We start from the raw sequence: 14,367 nt of genomic DNA on the forward strand, positions 1-14,367 counted from the left end.
TTTTGGAAAATTAATCTCTAATATATTTTGTCTGAATTTGATGAATTTCTTGCATACAGGAAACTGGCTTCTACGTTATAGTGTGATGGAAACGAGTCAAAGTATCGTGCAACTATCGCTAACAGTTGCTCTACCCTATATATTACTGGAATGTGTGAGTAAACAATAGTCCATTAAAATGTTACATTTTTTAGGCCGTACCTTGCATTTCTTAGAGGAGTCAATTTTATGTCTTTAATGTGTAGGGGGGATCAGTAGAAGCTTAAGTTCAAGTTTTTGGGGTCGCCATCCTTGTCCCCCAGTCGCCATCTTGGAAATGGGGTGCAAAGGGGTTTCGCGCTATATCTCGTAAACTACCAACTACCTGTTTCTATTACTTTTTATCGTCAAGTGACCAACAAAAAAGATATAACCAAAAATATGTAAATTTTTTTTAACAAGTTTCCATTTGGACGTTATAACTTTTTTTCAATTCATTTCAAAATAAAATAACATTATAACAATTTTGTAGAGGGTTTTTCAGCGAACAATTTCCACTATAAAGTTGTTTAACTCTATTTATTTATATAGGTTTTACAGCGCTCCAAACTTGACCAGATTCTCGAATGCTCATAGGGATACAATAAAAACAAAAGTTAGGCTTACTTTTCTATCTATATGTATTTTTTATTCATACAATTTATTATGATTTTAACATTCCTATGCTATTATTAATCTGTTTTTGACCTTTCTTCCCACTATAAAACTTATAACTCTAAGCATATATAGAAAAGGCCCAAGAAGTTGTTTGAGGACAAATTCGCCGCTTCAGAAGCAGAATGACGCAACCGCAAAATGCAAAATTCTTAAGCAGAGCAAAAAACGATTTTTGATATCAAAATCATAAAGTATGATAAAAATTAGCCATTCACCACTCCGTGGTCAGGATCTCGAGGTATAAGCGTTTTTTGGGGTGTGCCGCTTGTATATGAAGTAACATAACTTTTTTCCTATTATATATTTTGACTTAAAATTTTCCAAAAAACTTCTTCATGAACTATATTTTATTGTTGTGTTGGTTAAAATTATAAACTAAAAAGTTTGTCACTCAACTTTTTTAAGTAAACATGAAACTAACGAAATATGATGACAAAATGTTAATAAATTAACAATTCCTTTTTTAATGTGTTTAAACATTTGGGACAAATTTCATTGTTATCTACATACTTCAAAGATGACACAGTAAAATTTTTAAAAGGAAATATTTACAGCGACCAAAGATACAGCCAGGTAAATTTGAAAAATCATCAAAATTGATTTTTGGCATTTTTGTATAAAATTTATTTTTTTAACATGTTCCACCAACTCTAGATAAAAATAAACTTCATATTCGGATTCAGCGACCTCGAAAACATAAAAATAGACCAAAATTGATCATTCACCTTAAATTTGATTTTCGTGGTTGGCACAACCGTTAATGCCGCTCGTCTAATATATAGATAGAAAAGCATTATTTTTCTACGAGAATTCGAGCGCTGTAAAAGCTAGATAATAAATAAAATTAAACAACTTTATAGTGAAAATTGTTTATTGAAAAATCCTCTACAAAATCGCTATGATGTTATTTTATTGTGAAATGAACGTAAAAAAAGTTATAACCTCCAAAAGGAAATTTCTTACAAAACTTTCTCTTATTTTTGTTTATAACTTTTTTGTTGGTCACTTTACGATAAAAAGTAATAAATATAAAATTGTAGAAAATTTAATTTGCTTCATTTTATGTGAAATTAAATTTTCTGTAGGGTAGCTAGTTTACGAGATACAGCGCGAAAACCCTTTGCACCTCTTTTTCCAAGATGGCGGCCGGGGGACAAGGGCCTCAACCCAAAAAACTTGAACTTAAGCTTCTACTGAACCCCCCTACACATTAAAAAAATAAAATTGACTCCTCTAAGAAATGCACACTAAATGTAACATTTCAATTGACTACAAAATATTTATGTATATGTTGACTGAGATAAAAACTTCCAGACATTGATTAGTCATCAACATCATCATCAATGGCGTTACAAATCTTCGTGTCTTTGTCGCGTTTACTATTGTCTTCCATGTTTGTCGGTCGTGTGCTCGTGTGCCACTATTTCCCATTGTCTCACTTCCATTTTCTCCACATCTGTTCTGACTGTATCTTTCCACTTTTTTTCAAGACCATCCTACAGACCATCTCCTATCTGGTTTTTCCCAAAACATATTGTTCATAAGGTGATTATCGTTACCGCGTATCACATGCCCTGCCAATCTGAGTCTATTGGCCGTTATGTGTCGATTTACCTACTACTACAGCGGCCCTGCCATTTCCAACTATCGAATGTGAAAAGTGGTACTTTTCAGGAGAGCAAAATAACTCTTTTTTTAGAGACTCTTCAATCAGCGCATTGACAATCTGGAAAATTTTTATATTTTTAGTATGTAAGCTTTAATCCTTATTACCCGGTCATATTACCCGTATGCACGCCAATGATGAATATAAAATTCTTAATTGTATGCCAAAAAATGCGCAATAACTACCTCTTAAAACCTACCAAATTTCATTTGCATATCTCAACCGGTTTTAGAGCAATAAATAAATCGTCAGTTTGTAAGAAAAAATTCAACATTCCATATCTCGGAAACGAAGCATTTGCGGATATATCGTGGGCTTACAACCAAAAGGCACTAAGTCAGAATTTTAACTTTTGAGATAAATGGATTTGAAAGTTTGAATACTAATGATAATTCATACAGACATAATATGCTCTTTGAAATACTCTTGGAATAATCTTCAAGTATTTAATATTTCAAGTAACTTATAATCTCTGTATGAATTATCATTAGTATTCAAACTTTTAAATCTATTTATCTCAAAACTTAAAATTCTGGCTTAGTGCCTTTTGGTTGTAAGCCCACGATATGTTTATAAAGCAAACGGACATTATTTTTTCATGCAGAATTGTCGCACAGTTTGTCGCACTTATTAAGAAACACCCTGTATTGATGAAGAACGTTGCTAGTTGTTAAAGTACCTAACTTTTTTATTATCCTATATAAGCGAATATTTTATATACGCCAGAATATTCCACGGGGTGTTCCAAACTTTGAGGAAAAAACACACTATCATTGTTACACCCGGTATACAATGACACTTATCTTTTTAGCAACAATATTATGATATTGATGTTCTTGAAGAATAAAACTATAACATATTAAAAAAATCTCTAAAATCGGACCACAGGCTTAAGAAATACAAGACATCAAAAATGTCCCATTTTTAAGGTGGTGCGTTAATTTTGGTGCTTAGTGTATATCGATATCTTCATTTTTGATTTATCATATGATATGATGTATCGATGTATAATTTGCTTTTGCCATCCCTAGTCCATGATGGATCTTCTCCAAGTTTGCGCTGGGCGACATATTTTCTTTTTTGAAGTTATACTTCTTTACGCGTGATATTAGTGTGAATTTTTATATGTTAAAACCTATAATCGGGGCGCATGCGCATTATAACTTTGTTCTGATTGGATGTTCAAATGACATGTCAAAAATTATCCAATATGGCAGTTGTAGCACAGCTGTGGTGTGGACGGTTGACGGTTTGGTTATGTAATGTATGGTTGTTGCGTTTTAAAATTAGTGGGAAGAGAAACAACAAAGGTTAGTTAATAGTTATACTGCCTTTTTGAAGTTATACTTCTTTGGGCGCGATTTCATTGAGGGTGAAATTTTAGTAATCTGCGCACACAGGCAGTATGGAGTTCGTTACTAAAGTTTTAATTTATGTATTTATCAGTCCAGAAAAGTTGTGGAAAGAATATATTAGTGTTTTTAAATATATTTTTCTACAAACGTGTTAAAAATGCAATTAATGCGTTAAAAATGCTACTTTAAAGCACCGGTGCTTTAAAAATTTTAAGGCACTGCAGTTAAAAGTAGTTCAGGGTGTTTACCAGGTTTCAGAAGGGCTACTACTTTTGATTTACGCCACATTTGTGGAAGCTGGTAGGTAGAGCGACAGATGTTAAATAGATCGAGCACCCATTTCCTCGCTGTTTGCCCGAAGTGTTTTATCTGCTCTGTTAGGATTTCGTCCACCCCAGGGGATTTTCCAGTTTTCATACAGTCAATACCATTTTTAAGCTCTTCGATGGTAAATGGGTTTCGCAAGAGAGTTGTTTCCTGGTCTTGAGTTCTTATAATCTTTGGCGTTTTGCAACGATTGTTTGTTTTGCCATTCAGAAGCAGTTGGTGGGCTATCTGATTTGGCGTTATTGCACATGGCTCTTTCACCTCTGTGGGATCACCATTAAGTTTTTGATCATATTCCAAGCCTGCTTACTAATGTGCGTCATATCCATTTTACTTAAAGTCTCGCTCCACCGTTCTTGTCTGGAGGCGCTTAGTATTTGCTGCAGTCTCTCCACTATCTCTGCCGTAACTTCGCTAAATGGGTCGTTACTATATTCTTCGGTGTACTTTGTCATAATGTCTTTTGCTTCATCGTTCAGACCAGATATGTAATGTTGTTGACATCCTCTGGGTATGTGTTTACATGAGGTTCGTTTTACAAGTTTTATGAACGTATCATAGTTTTTGGGGATCGGGACTATATTTTTCACTTGTGCTTCCAATTCATCAGTATATTTTTCCCAGTTCGCCTTTTTGAAATTAAACCTTCGTTTGAAAGGGATTTTGGGAGCTTTTATAGCGATGTATACGGATATTCTCACGGGCCTATGGTGTGCCTTTGGTATAGGCTTATATATCTTTCTGACGCAACGGTCCTCTAAAGACATGCTGATGAAGGTGAGATCAGGGTTGTAACCTTTCTTCCATATTTTGCTTTGGAATGAATATGGCAGTTTTGGCACGATTCCACAAGACCTCCATTTTTATCAGTTGAAGCGTAGCCCCAATGAACATTATGACTATTAAAATCCACCGAGAATGAATCTGGTTTTTTGAGAAGCGAAATTTTTTGGAGGGGAGAAAACAAAGTCTCTCCAGGGTGGTTTATACACAGATGTAACTGTGCAGGCTCCTATTTCGACGGTCAGAATTTCAATGTCATTGTAGCATGTTTTTTGAGCTGATGTTACATGAATATCTCTTTTCACGAAGATGGCGCTTCCGTGCTTTGCACTTGGATGTTCAATGATAAACTGCATTCCCTCAACGCTAGGTCTATGTGTTGATATGTCACGGTGAGTCTCTTGTATGCATAATATATCACATCTGTGGATTTGACACAGTTCAGATAAAATTTCCTGTTTATTACAAGTAATACTCTCAATGTTTATGGTGATCATTGTCAATGTACCAAATTTAACAATTATAATAAACTAGAAATTTCAAATATTTATCAAATACGTCTGTTGTTAAACAATACTTTAACACCTTATACATATATCAGATAATCTTGACCCCCTTCATTTAGCTCGACATCCCTGGCGACAGTGAAGTCAGTTTGTTTAAAACGTCTACACACGCTCGGACTAAACCTCCTGGCACGACAGAATTCCTCGACCATTCTTGTGGGGGTCAGCTCTACACATTCCCGACCAAACTATCTGATTTACTATCTACTTACTAGTCCTGTCGCCAGGGGGGTACAACGGACTCCTTTATTCAGATGGACTTACTCAAGGTTTTTTTTATGTAATTTGACCCGTAGAACACGAATTTTTTGGGCAACAGTTGATACGGATGTCGATAAGATTGTTATAAACAAAGAACTTGAGGAATACATAACAGCGATTTCTCGCAAAACAACATTTTTTGTATTTTTTGGGTCATTCTAAGCAAAAAATTTTCTGACAAGTTTTTTTGTAGGATGCTAGTTTTCGAGATAAACGCGGTTGAACTTTAAACAAAATGGAAAAATTGCAATTTTGGACCCCGAATAACTTTTGATTAAAAAAGAAAATAGCAATTCTGCTTGCCGCATTTGAAAGTTCAAGTCAAGTTATATCGGTTTTAATTATTTTCATTGCTAAAAATTTATTTTTTTATTGTTAATCAAAGCTAAAAACACATAGTGTTTGAGTGATGTTTTCAATGATCTCCCATTTAAAATCGAACAAGTAGGTAGAGTAGGTCTAAATCACGCCATCCATAGTCGAATCCCCAACCATTAGTTGCTCCCTTTTTCCTTACTTCTGTCGGAGTATATCTTTCTTTTTACTTTCTATCCAACAGAAGTTTTCTTTTTTTTTTTTGTTACAATACCTCAAATTTCCAACTTTTCAGCGAGATCACTTATACAGTTTAAACAAATTTAGTTTCGCTCACTTTTTGACCAATTTTGAACACTGTGCGTCGGCGTCATCTGCATTTTTTCCGTCCGGGGCTAGTTTTAAACGTAAAGAGAAATAGAATAAAAATAATTTCTAATTTTTTTTTATTTATGTCACAGTCTGTCTTATATGGTGCCCTCACAAGGTCAGACTCGAATTCTTAAACCAGCAAGGGATTTTTTATTTTGCTTGAATATACCATTTATCAAATTTATCGTTATTAGTCACTTCAATAATTATTGACATTACCAAAACCTAATAAATAACAAACAACTCAAAATAATTATTGGAACTAAGATAATTTGACAAAGTAATACAAGAAATAAAAAAGCCAGACAATTTTAGTTGTTAAAATATACCCAACTATGTTTCAACCTTTTAGCGGAGTGCTAAACCAATACTACAAAATTTGCTGTTTGTTCGGATTGCTCCCTTATGATCTGAAAGGATGGTACTTAGTACAGATAATGACAATATTTTTACTTGTTATTATGAGAAATGTAGTGTATTGGATACATGCTATGAATTCACTACCGAAGAAGCTACCATTGTACTGTGCTTCGGTATTCGCTTACGCAGTCTTTGAGTGGTTTTCCCTATATACATGTGTGGCAAATAGAGAGGATCTGCGTATTCTATTAAAAAAATTAAGATCCATAGAAGACAGAGATACTTACATTAATTTTACTACTCTAAAGGAAATTATGTACCTACTACTTTATCTATTTTTTGTAACAGGAGGAGTATCTTGTATTGTTTATGTGACTTATGCCTCAGAAAATTCGATTTCCTCATATTTTGACAATTTTGTTTGGATGTTTGATACCTGTGGACTTATTTCTGTGGTTATAGTCGCTCTGCAAATAACATCAGTTATAAAAGAAATAATGGAAAATATTCATGTTTTAACAAAACAATTGGCATTGAAGAAGATAGTGAATGATGAGATTTTAAAACAGTTCACAGAATTAAAAGTTACATACAGAAATGTGTTTATTATGACTGATAAATTTAATATCGTTTTTGGAAAATATATTTTTAATGTTCTTTCTCTTTTTCTTGTGGACATTTTTTATATAACAAACTGGCTCCTGCATTTTGCTTCAGTAGAAAGCAACCGCATTCGTCTGTATATTTCCGTAATATTTATTATATTTTACACCATACTGGAATGTGTAAGTACCTAATTTAACAATAATTATTATAATAACCTAATCATACCAAATAGTCCAGGGTAATAAGGTTTTTTCCATGACACTTCAACAGCCAGGGTACTGAAGCGTTTTTTCGACAGGTAATAGCTATAAGAACAAATTGTAACTATTTCCTGCGTAGGATCTGGCGGCCATTTTTATTTATAAACAGTTTATTGTCAAAAAACGGTATTTTTTCTTTTTTACAAATTAATGGAAAACCGTAATACTTATGGTTTCCTTAGTACAAACATCTTCGAGAGAATGGAAAAAGCTTTAAAATGGCGTATTACAAAGTTTAATACACTCATTTATTGTTAATATAATGGCGAGAAAAGATCGTAATTTCAAAAAAATTAATTTTGCAATAACTATTTAAAAAATAAGTATAGCGCTTTGAAATTTCTGTCAAATAGAATCTGCTAAACAACCTCATATCAAAAAAGTGTATACCTATTATATAGGGCCTATTATGAATAATACAAGGGGAAATTTTAAAATTATGTGTAATCTTCGGCAAGATATTAAATACCTACTTAAAATTTTAAAATTAATAATTTATTATGCTTTAAATAATGGTATATATTTTAAATTAGCTAAATAAAGGCATCAATTTTCTAAACTAAGTACAGTCAGAAAAATGAAAGAATACCCATGAACGATCACATCAATCACTTATTTTGTATTTGCTGTATTTCTCTATAAAAATAACAAAGGTGTGTTATAGAAAAAGATAGAAAATACAAAATAAGTGATTGATGTGATCGTTCATGGCTATTCTTTCATTTTTCCGCCTGTATTAAATCTAGTGGGTTTTGTATTTAATGTCTTGACAAAATTTATAAATAATTTCAAAATTTCACCTTGTATTATTCATAATGGACCCTACATAATAACTTTTTTGATATGAGGTTGTTTAGCAGATTCCAAGAATATAAAAATGTACAGGGTGATCCATTAAAACTAAAGATCATGGACTATGCTGTACTTGCGTTAATTACCCTGTATATTTAAATTTATCAAAAATGAATAACCATTTTCAATTTCGTTGCAAAACGAAAACACAGCCGAACCATACTCTAGTCCAATCAGAGAGTGCTGCAAGCACCCCTACCGGTTTCGAAACTTATTAGTCTCTCATCAGGAGGCACATATGCTGCTCTCCCCGATCCAACCAAAACAAACCCCAGCGTGCAGTCCCGGATTGCAACGAACGAAATGGCATAGATGCCCTAGCGGCAACTGCTAGCAAAAAGACTAAGTTTTCGCTCTAATGGCATATAAAACAACATAATGCTATTCTACATCCCACCAGAATGAAAACAATGGGAACCTTCTCTGGTTATACCTCCGAGGCTTCTACAATTTGCAAGCCATACGGATGCTGAGACTAAGGAAGATGAGGGAATTCTACAATTTAAAATTCACGTCCCATCTGCTCAGCGCGGTAAAGTTCCAACGAGAATGGTTCCCTTCATACTCCACACAGAGTAAATGTAAATCAAAAATGAATAACCATTTTCAATTTCGTTGCAAAACGAAAACACAGCCGAACCATACTCTAGTCCAATCAGAGAGTGCTGCAAGCACCCCTACCGGTTTCGAAACTTATTAGTCTCTCATCAGGAGGCACATATGCTGCTCTCCCCGATCCAACCCAAACAAACCCCAGCGTGCAGTCCCGGATTGCAACGAACGAAATGGCATAGATGCCCTAGCGGCAACTGCTAGCAAAAAAACTAAGTTTTCACTCTAGTGGCATATAAAACAACATAATGCTATTCTACATCCCACCAGAATGAAAACAATGGGAACCTTCTCTGGTTAGACCTCCGAGGCTTCTACAATTTGCAAGCCATACGGATGCTGAGACTAAGGAAGATGAGGAAATTAAATTTATGTTTGTAAAGCGCCCATTTGAATTTTAAAGTTGACGTGTCGCAGTGTTTTTTATAATTTTTTAAAATATGGATACAAACAATTTTATTCCATCAGTGGTTTCCATACTTGTTAATTTCAAAAATTCACCATGTATTATTCATAATGCAGCCTATATGATATAGTTCGTTGAAATCAAGTTGTTAAGCAGCTTTCAAAATATATAAGAATATACAGGGTGTTCCATTAAAAATAAAGCATATGGACCCTGCTAGACTTGCAAGGATCACCCTGTATATTTAAATTTATGTTTAAAAGTGTACATTTTTATTTAAAAATCGACGGGTCTCAGCGTTTTTTATAATTTTGTGATACAAGGACAGAAATAATTTTATTCCATAAGTGCCTTCCACACTGTATATATAAGCTCTATTTCCTTGTTCATCCTCCTCTAGACGTCCGCATTTGTCGTAAGTCTCATATAGGATATTCTGATCATTTTACGGTAACACCAGGCTTTATTGTCATCATTGTCCAGGCTTCAACACCATAGAGCAAGGTGGAGAAAACATAGCACTTAAGTATTCTAGTTCTCAATGAGATATCCAGCTGGCGGCGGTTGCATATAACTTTTGCATTTTGTAAAACACTGTACGTTCCTTTTCCAGATGTGTTCTTTTCTCTAGTGAGTGGTCCGAAGTTTCACCAAGATTACTTACAATTTGTTATTGCATTATCAAAATATATGTTGTTTATAGTTATGTACTTTTGCTTAATTTAATTTATTGATTCAACTTTGAGTGACAACCAATAATTTGAAATTGATTTTAATAATCTTTTATTAGTCTGGGCTGATTATCAGAGAATAGGCCATTTTTGGGAAAAGTTATTTACCAGCAATTTTATTGCTGGAATCGAATTATAAGATCCTATATATTAATAATATAGGTATGCAAAGTCCTCAGATAGTGTGCTACTTTTTTTATAAACAAAATGGCGCCCGAAAATCGTGTTTTTTTCAATTATTGCTCTAGAACTCCGAAGATTTTAACTTTACAACAAAAACACTGAAATAAAAATTCACCGTGATTAAATTCTGCATAGAGACGTGTTTTTCCTGATCTGCTCCGACGAAAATTTTCCTCGGAAAATGCGGGTTTTCCCAACAAAATCTTTAATTTTCAAATAAAGTTTTAGATAAGTAATTATTTACCAATAATTAAATAATTTGGTGACTTAAAAGCCTTTTTGGTTTAGATTATAGTTCCAGAAGCTGGTGAAAATTAAACGAATATTTTAGCAACAATTCAATTGTTAATTAATAATTTACGGTCGCAATAATAACCAAAATAGTTATGATACACTGATCAAGCTTTGAAATCTTATAAAGATGAGATGCCTATTTAACATTTTGTTGACAAAATATAAATTTTTTATTTTTTTGCATAACCTTTAAATGTTTAAAAAAAATAGTTATAAACAAATTAACGTTTCTCAGAAAGTTTTTATTATATTATAATTTTAAAACATAGCTAAAATGCGCATTTCAAATATCTTGAAAATGAATGCTTTAAAACTTTTTTGTAACCATTTGAAAAAAAGTTATGAAACAGCAAAATAAACATACGATTACTACGGTGTTAATAATTTTTTTTAATTCTTTCAAAGCGTAGAAGTGAGTTTAAACTATAAGCTAATTATTTATAAAACAATATCGATTATCAGCTTAATGGTTATATTTTAATTAAATATTATAAATATATTTTTTTGTAATTTACACGCGCGAAAGTAGAATAATACAGTACCGTAGCTACCCGCCCACATACACAACTCGCGCGAGTCAGTCGCTTCGAGTGAACATTTTATCTCCGGCTCTGTATCAAGCCTACTTTCGCGCTAAAAATTACAAAAAAAAGTGTTTCTAATCTTTGATTAAAATATAACCATTGCACTAATTTTTGACATTCTTTGTGAGTAATTAGATTGTACCATAGACTCACTTTTAAGCTTTGAAACAATTAAAACAAATTATAAACAATGGAGATAACGTATATTTATTTTGCTGTTTCCTAACTTTTTTGCAAACGGTTGGAAAATTTTTTTAAAGCATTCATTTTCAAGACATATGAAATACGCATTTTAAGTATTTTTTAAAATTAGAATATAATAAACAATTTCTAAGAAATGTTAATTTGTTTATAACAATTTTTTTAAACATTTAAAGATTATGCAAAAAAAATGAAAAATTCATATTTTGTCGACAAAATATTAAATAGGCATCACACCTTTATAATCTTTCTAAATTTGATCAATGTCTCATGATTATTTTGGTTGTTATTGCGACTATAAATTGTTAATTAACAATTGAATTGTTGCTAAAATATTCGTTTCATTTTAACTGGCTTCTGAATTTATAATCTATACCAAGAAAGCTTTTATTTCACCAAGCTATATAATTATTGATAAATAATTACTGGTCCAAAAAATTTATTTGAAAATTCGAGATTTTTTTGGGAAAACATACGTTTTCCGAGGAAAATTTTCGTCGGAGCAAATCGGAAAAAAACATGCCTCTATGTAGAATTAAATTGGGGTGAATTTTTATTTGAGTATTTTTGGTGTAAAGTTAAAATTGTCGGAGTTATAGAGCCATAATTGAAAAAAATACGATTTGTCGGCGCCATTTTGTTTATAAAAAAAGTAGCACACTATCTGTGGACTTTGCATACCTATATTAATAATATATAGGATCTTATAATTCGATTAAAGCAATAAAATTGCTGGTGAATAACCTTTCTTTGTACTTTACTAATTAGACCAACGTATTATAACTATCTTCTTTTTCAAAATTTAAAGATTAAGCAAAAAAAAAGAAAAATTTATATTTTGTCGATAAAATATTAAACAAGCATCTCATCTTTATAATCTTTATAAGTTTGATCAATGAATCATGATTATTTTGGTTATTATTGCGATCGTAAATTGTTAATTAACAATTGAATTGTTGCTAAAATATTCGGTTAATTTTCACCGGCTTCTGGAATTACAATCCATACCAAGAAATCTTTGATGCCACTAAGTTATTTAATTATTGATTAATAATTACTTACCTAAAACTTTATTTGAAAATTATAGTTTTTGTTAGGAAAACCCGCATTTTCCGAGGAAAATTTTCGTCGGAGCAAATTGTGAAAAACATATCTCTATGTAGAATTTAATTGCGGTGAATTTTTATTTGGGTGTTTTTGTTCTAAAGTTAAAATCTTCGGAATTATAGAGCAATAATTGAAAAAAATACGATTTTTCGGCGCCATTTTGTTTATAAAAAAAGTAGCACACTATCTGCGGACTTTGCATACCTATATTATTAATATATAGGATCTTATAATTCGATTCCAGCAATAAAATTGCTGGTAAATAACTTTTCCATGAATTTTGCTAATTAGCCCAGAGTATATCTAATATAAAGGTAAATCAATAAGCAGACTACGTTATTGTTTCAAGAGACCTAATAAATCATGTTTAGTGGAGATCTAAGGCAATATTTTAACATTTGTAGTTTGCCAGGATTGCTCCCTTGTAGATTTAAATCCAAAGGGTGGTATGTACTACACACATTATTAGTTTTTGTACTTGTTATTGCCAGGGATGTGCTAGCGTGGATAAATATAACTAATACAACTGGTGGAAATCAAGTTTTGTATAGTGTTTGGACAATCGCAAATAAAACTTATAACTGGTTTGGCCTATATGCGTGTTTTGCAAATAACGAAGATATAAGTACCCTATTGACTTTGTTAAGATTGAAAGAACATAAGAAAATTTACATTGCTTTTAGCAACATAAAGAAGGTGACATTCCTTCTGGTTTACCTAGTTTTTTTATCCTTAGGAACTTCCATAATTTCTACTTTAATGTCTACTTACACCTCAACTCCGAGGGACTACTATTTAGGTGTACGTGCCTTTTCCAGGCGTGTTCTTTTCTCTAGTGAGTGGTCCCAAGTTTCATCAACATTACTTACAATTTGTTATTGCATTATCAAAATATATGTTGTATATACAGTCCGTCTAATATACTTACCGTTGCACGTCATTATCTACGTCAGAGATCTAAGTTGACATTGTTGTCCATTTACAAAACATTCTTGAATTCATTTTAAATCAAATATATCACATAATTTTTGCGAAGTGAATTATACAACAAATCAAATTAATATTTAATATAGATAAATTAAAACATTAGAGATAGAACACAAGAATTAAGTTATAATCTTATGTTGAGCGGCCGTGGAGTAACGGCATATTCGCTGGCCTCATACGCCAGTGCACGTGGGTTCGAGCCCTGCCAAAGACAAACCATTTTCATTTCCAATAATGACACGAGCCGTCTCACCGTGCCTCGGAGAGCACATAAAGCCGTCCGTCCCCCTGGGCTAGTGTACATCGGCTTCTTCTTCTTCTTAAAGTTCCCTCTCCTATCGGAGGTTGGATATCATAATGGCTATGGTCACTTTGTTGGCTGCTGCTCTGAATAGTTGTAATGAACTACAGTTAAACCATTCTCTAAGGTTCCTCAGCCAGGAGATGCGTCTTCTTCCTATGCCTCTTCTTCCTTGGATCCTTCCTTGCATAATAATTCTCAGCAACTCATATTTTTCTCCTCTGGTAATGTGACCCAAATATTCCAGTTTTCTAGTTTTTATACTTTTCATAATTTCTAACTCCTTATTTAAACGTCGTAGCACTTCAACATTGGTAATCCTTTGAACCCACTGAATTTTCAATATTCTTCTGTAACACCACATTTCGAACGCTTCTATTCTTCTTATGTGTTGTCTCTTCAATGTCCAAGCTTCCATTCCGTATAGCAATATAGAAAATATGTAGCATCTTAGAGCCCTCAATCTGAGAGGCAACTGAAGGTCTTTGTTTGTAAGCAGTGTCTTCATTTTTATAAATGCTTGCCTTGCAGTTTCAATTTGG

The sequence above is a fragment of the Diabrotica virgifera genome, chromosome 8 (genome assembly GCF_917563875.1).
Source record: "Diabrotica virgifera virgifera chromosome 8, PGI_DIABVI_V3a".
In the NCBI taxonomy this organism is placed as follows: Eukaryota; Metazoa; Arthropoda; class Insecta; order Coleoptera; family Chrysomelidae; genus Diabrotica; species Diabrotica virgifera.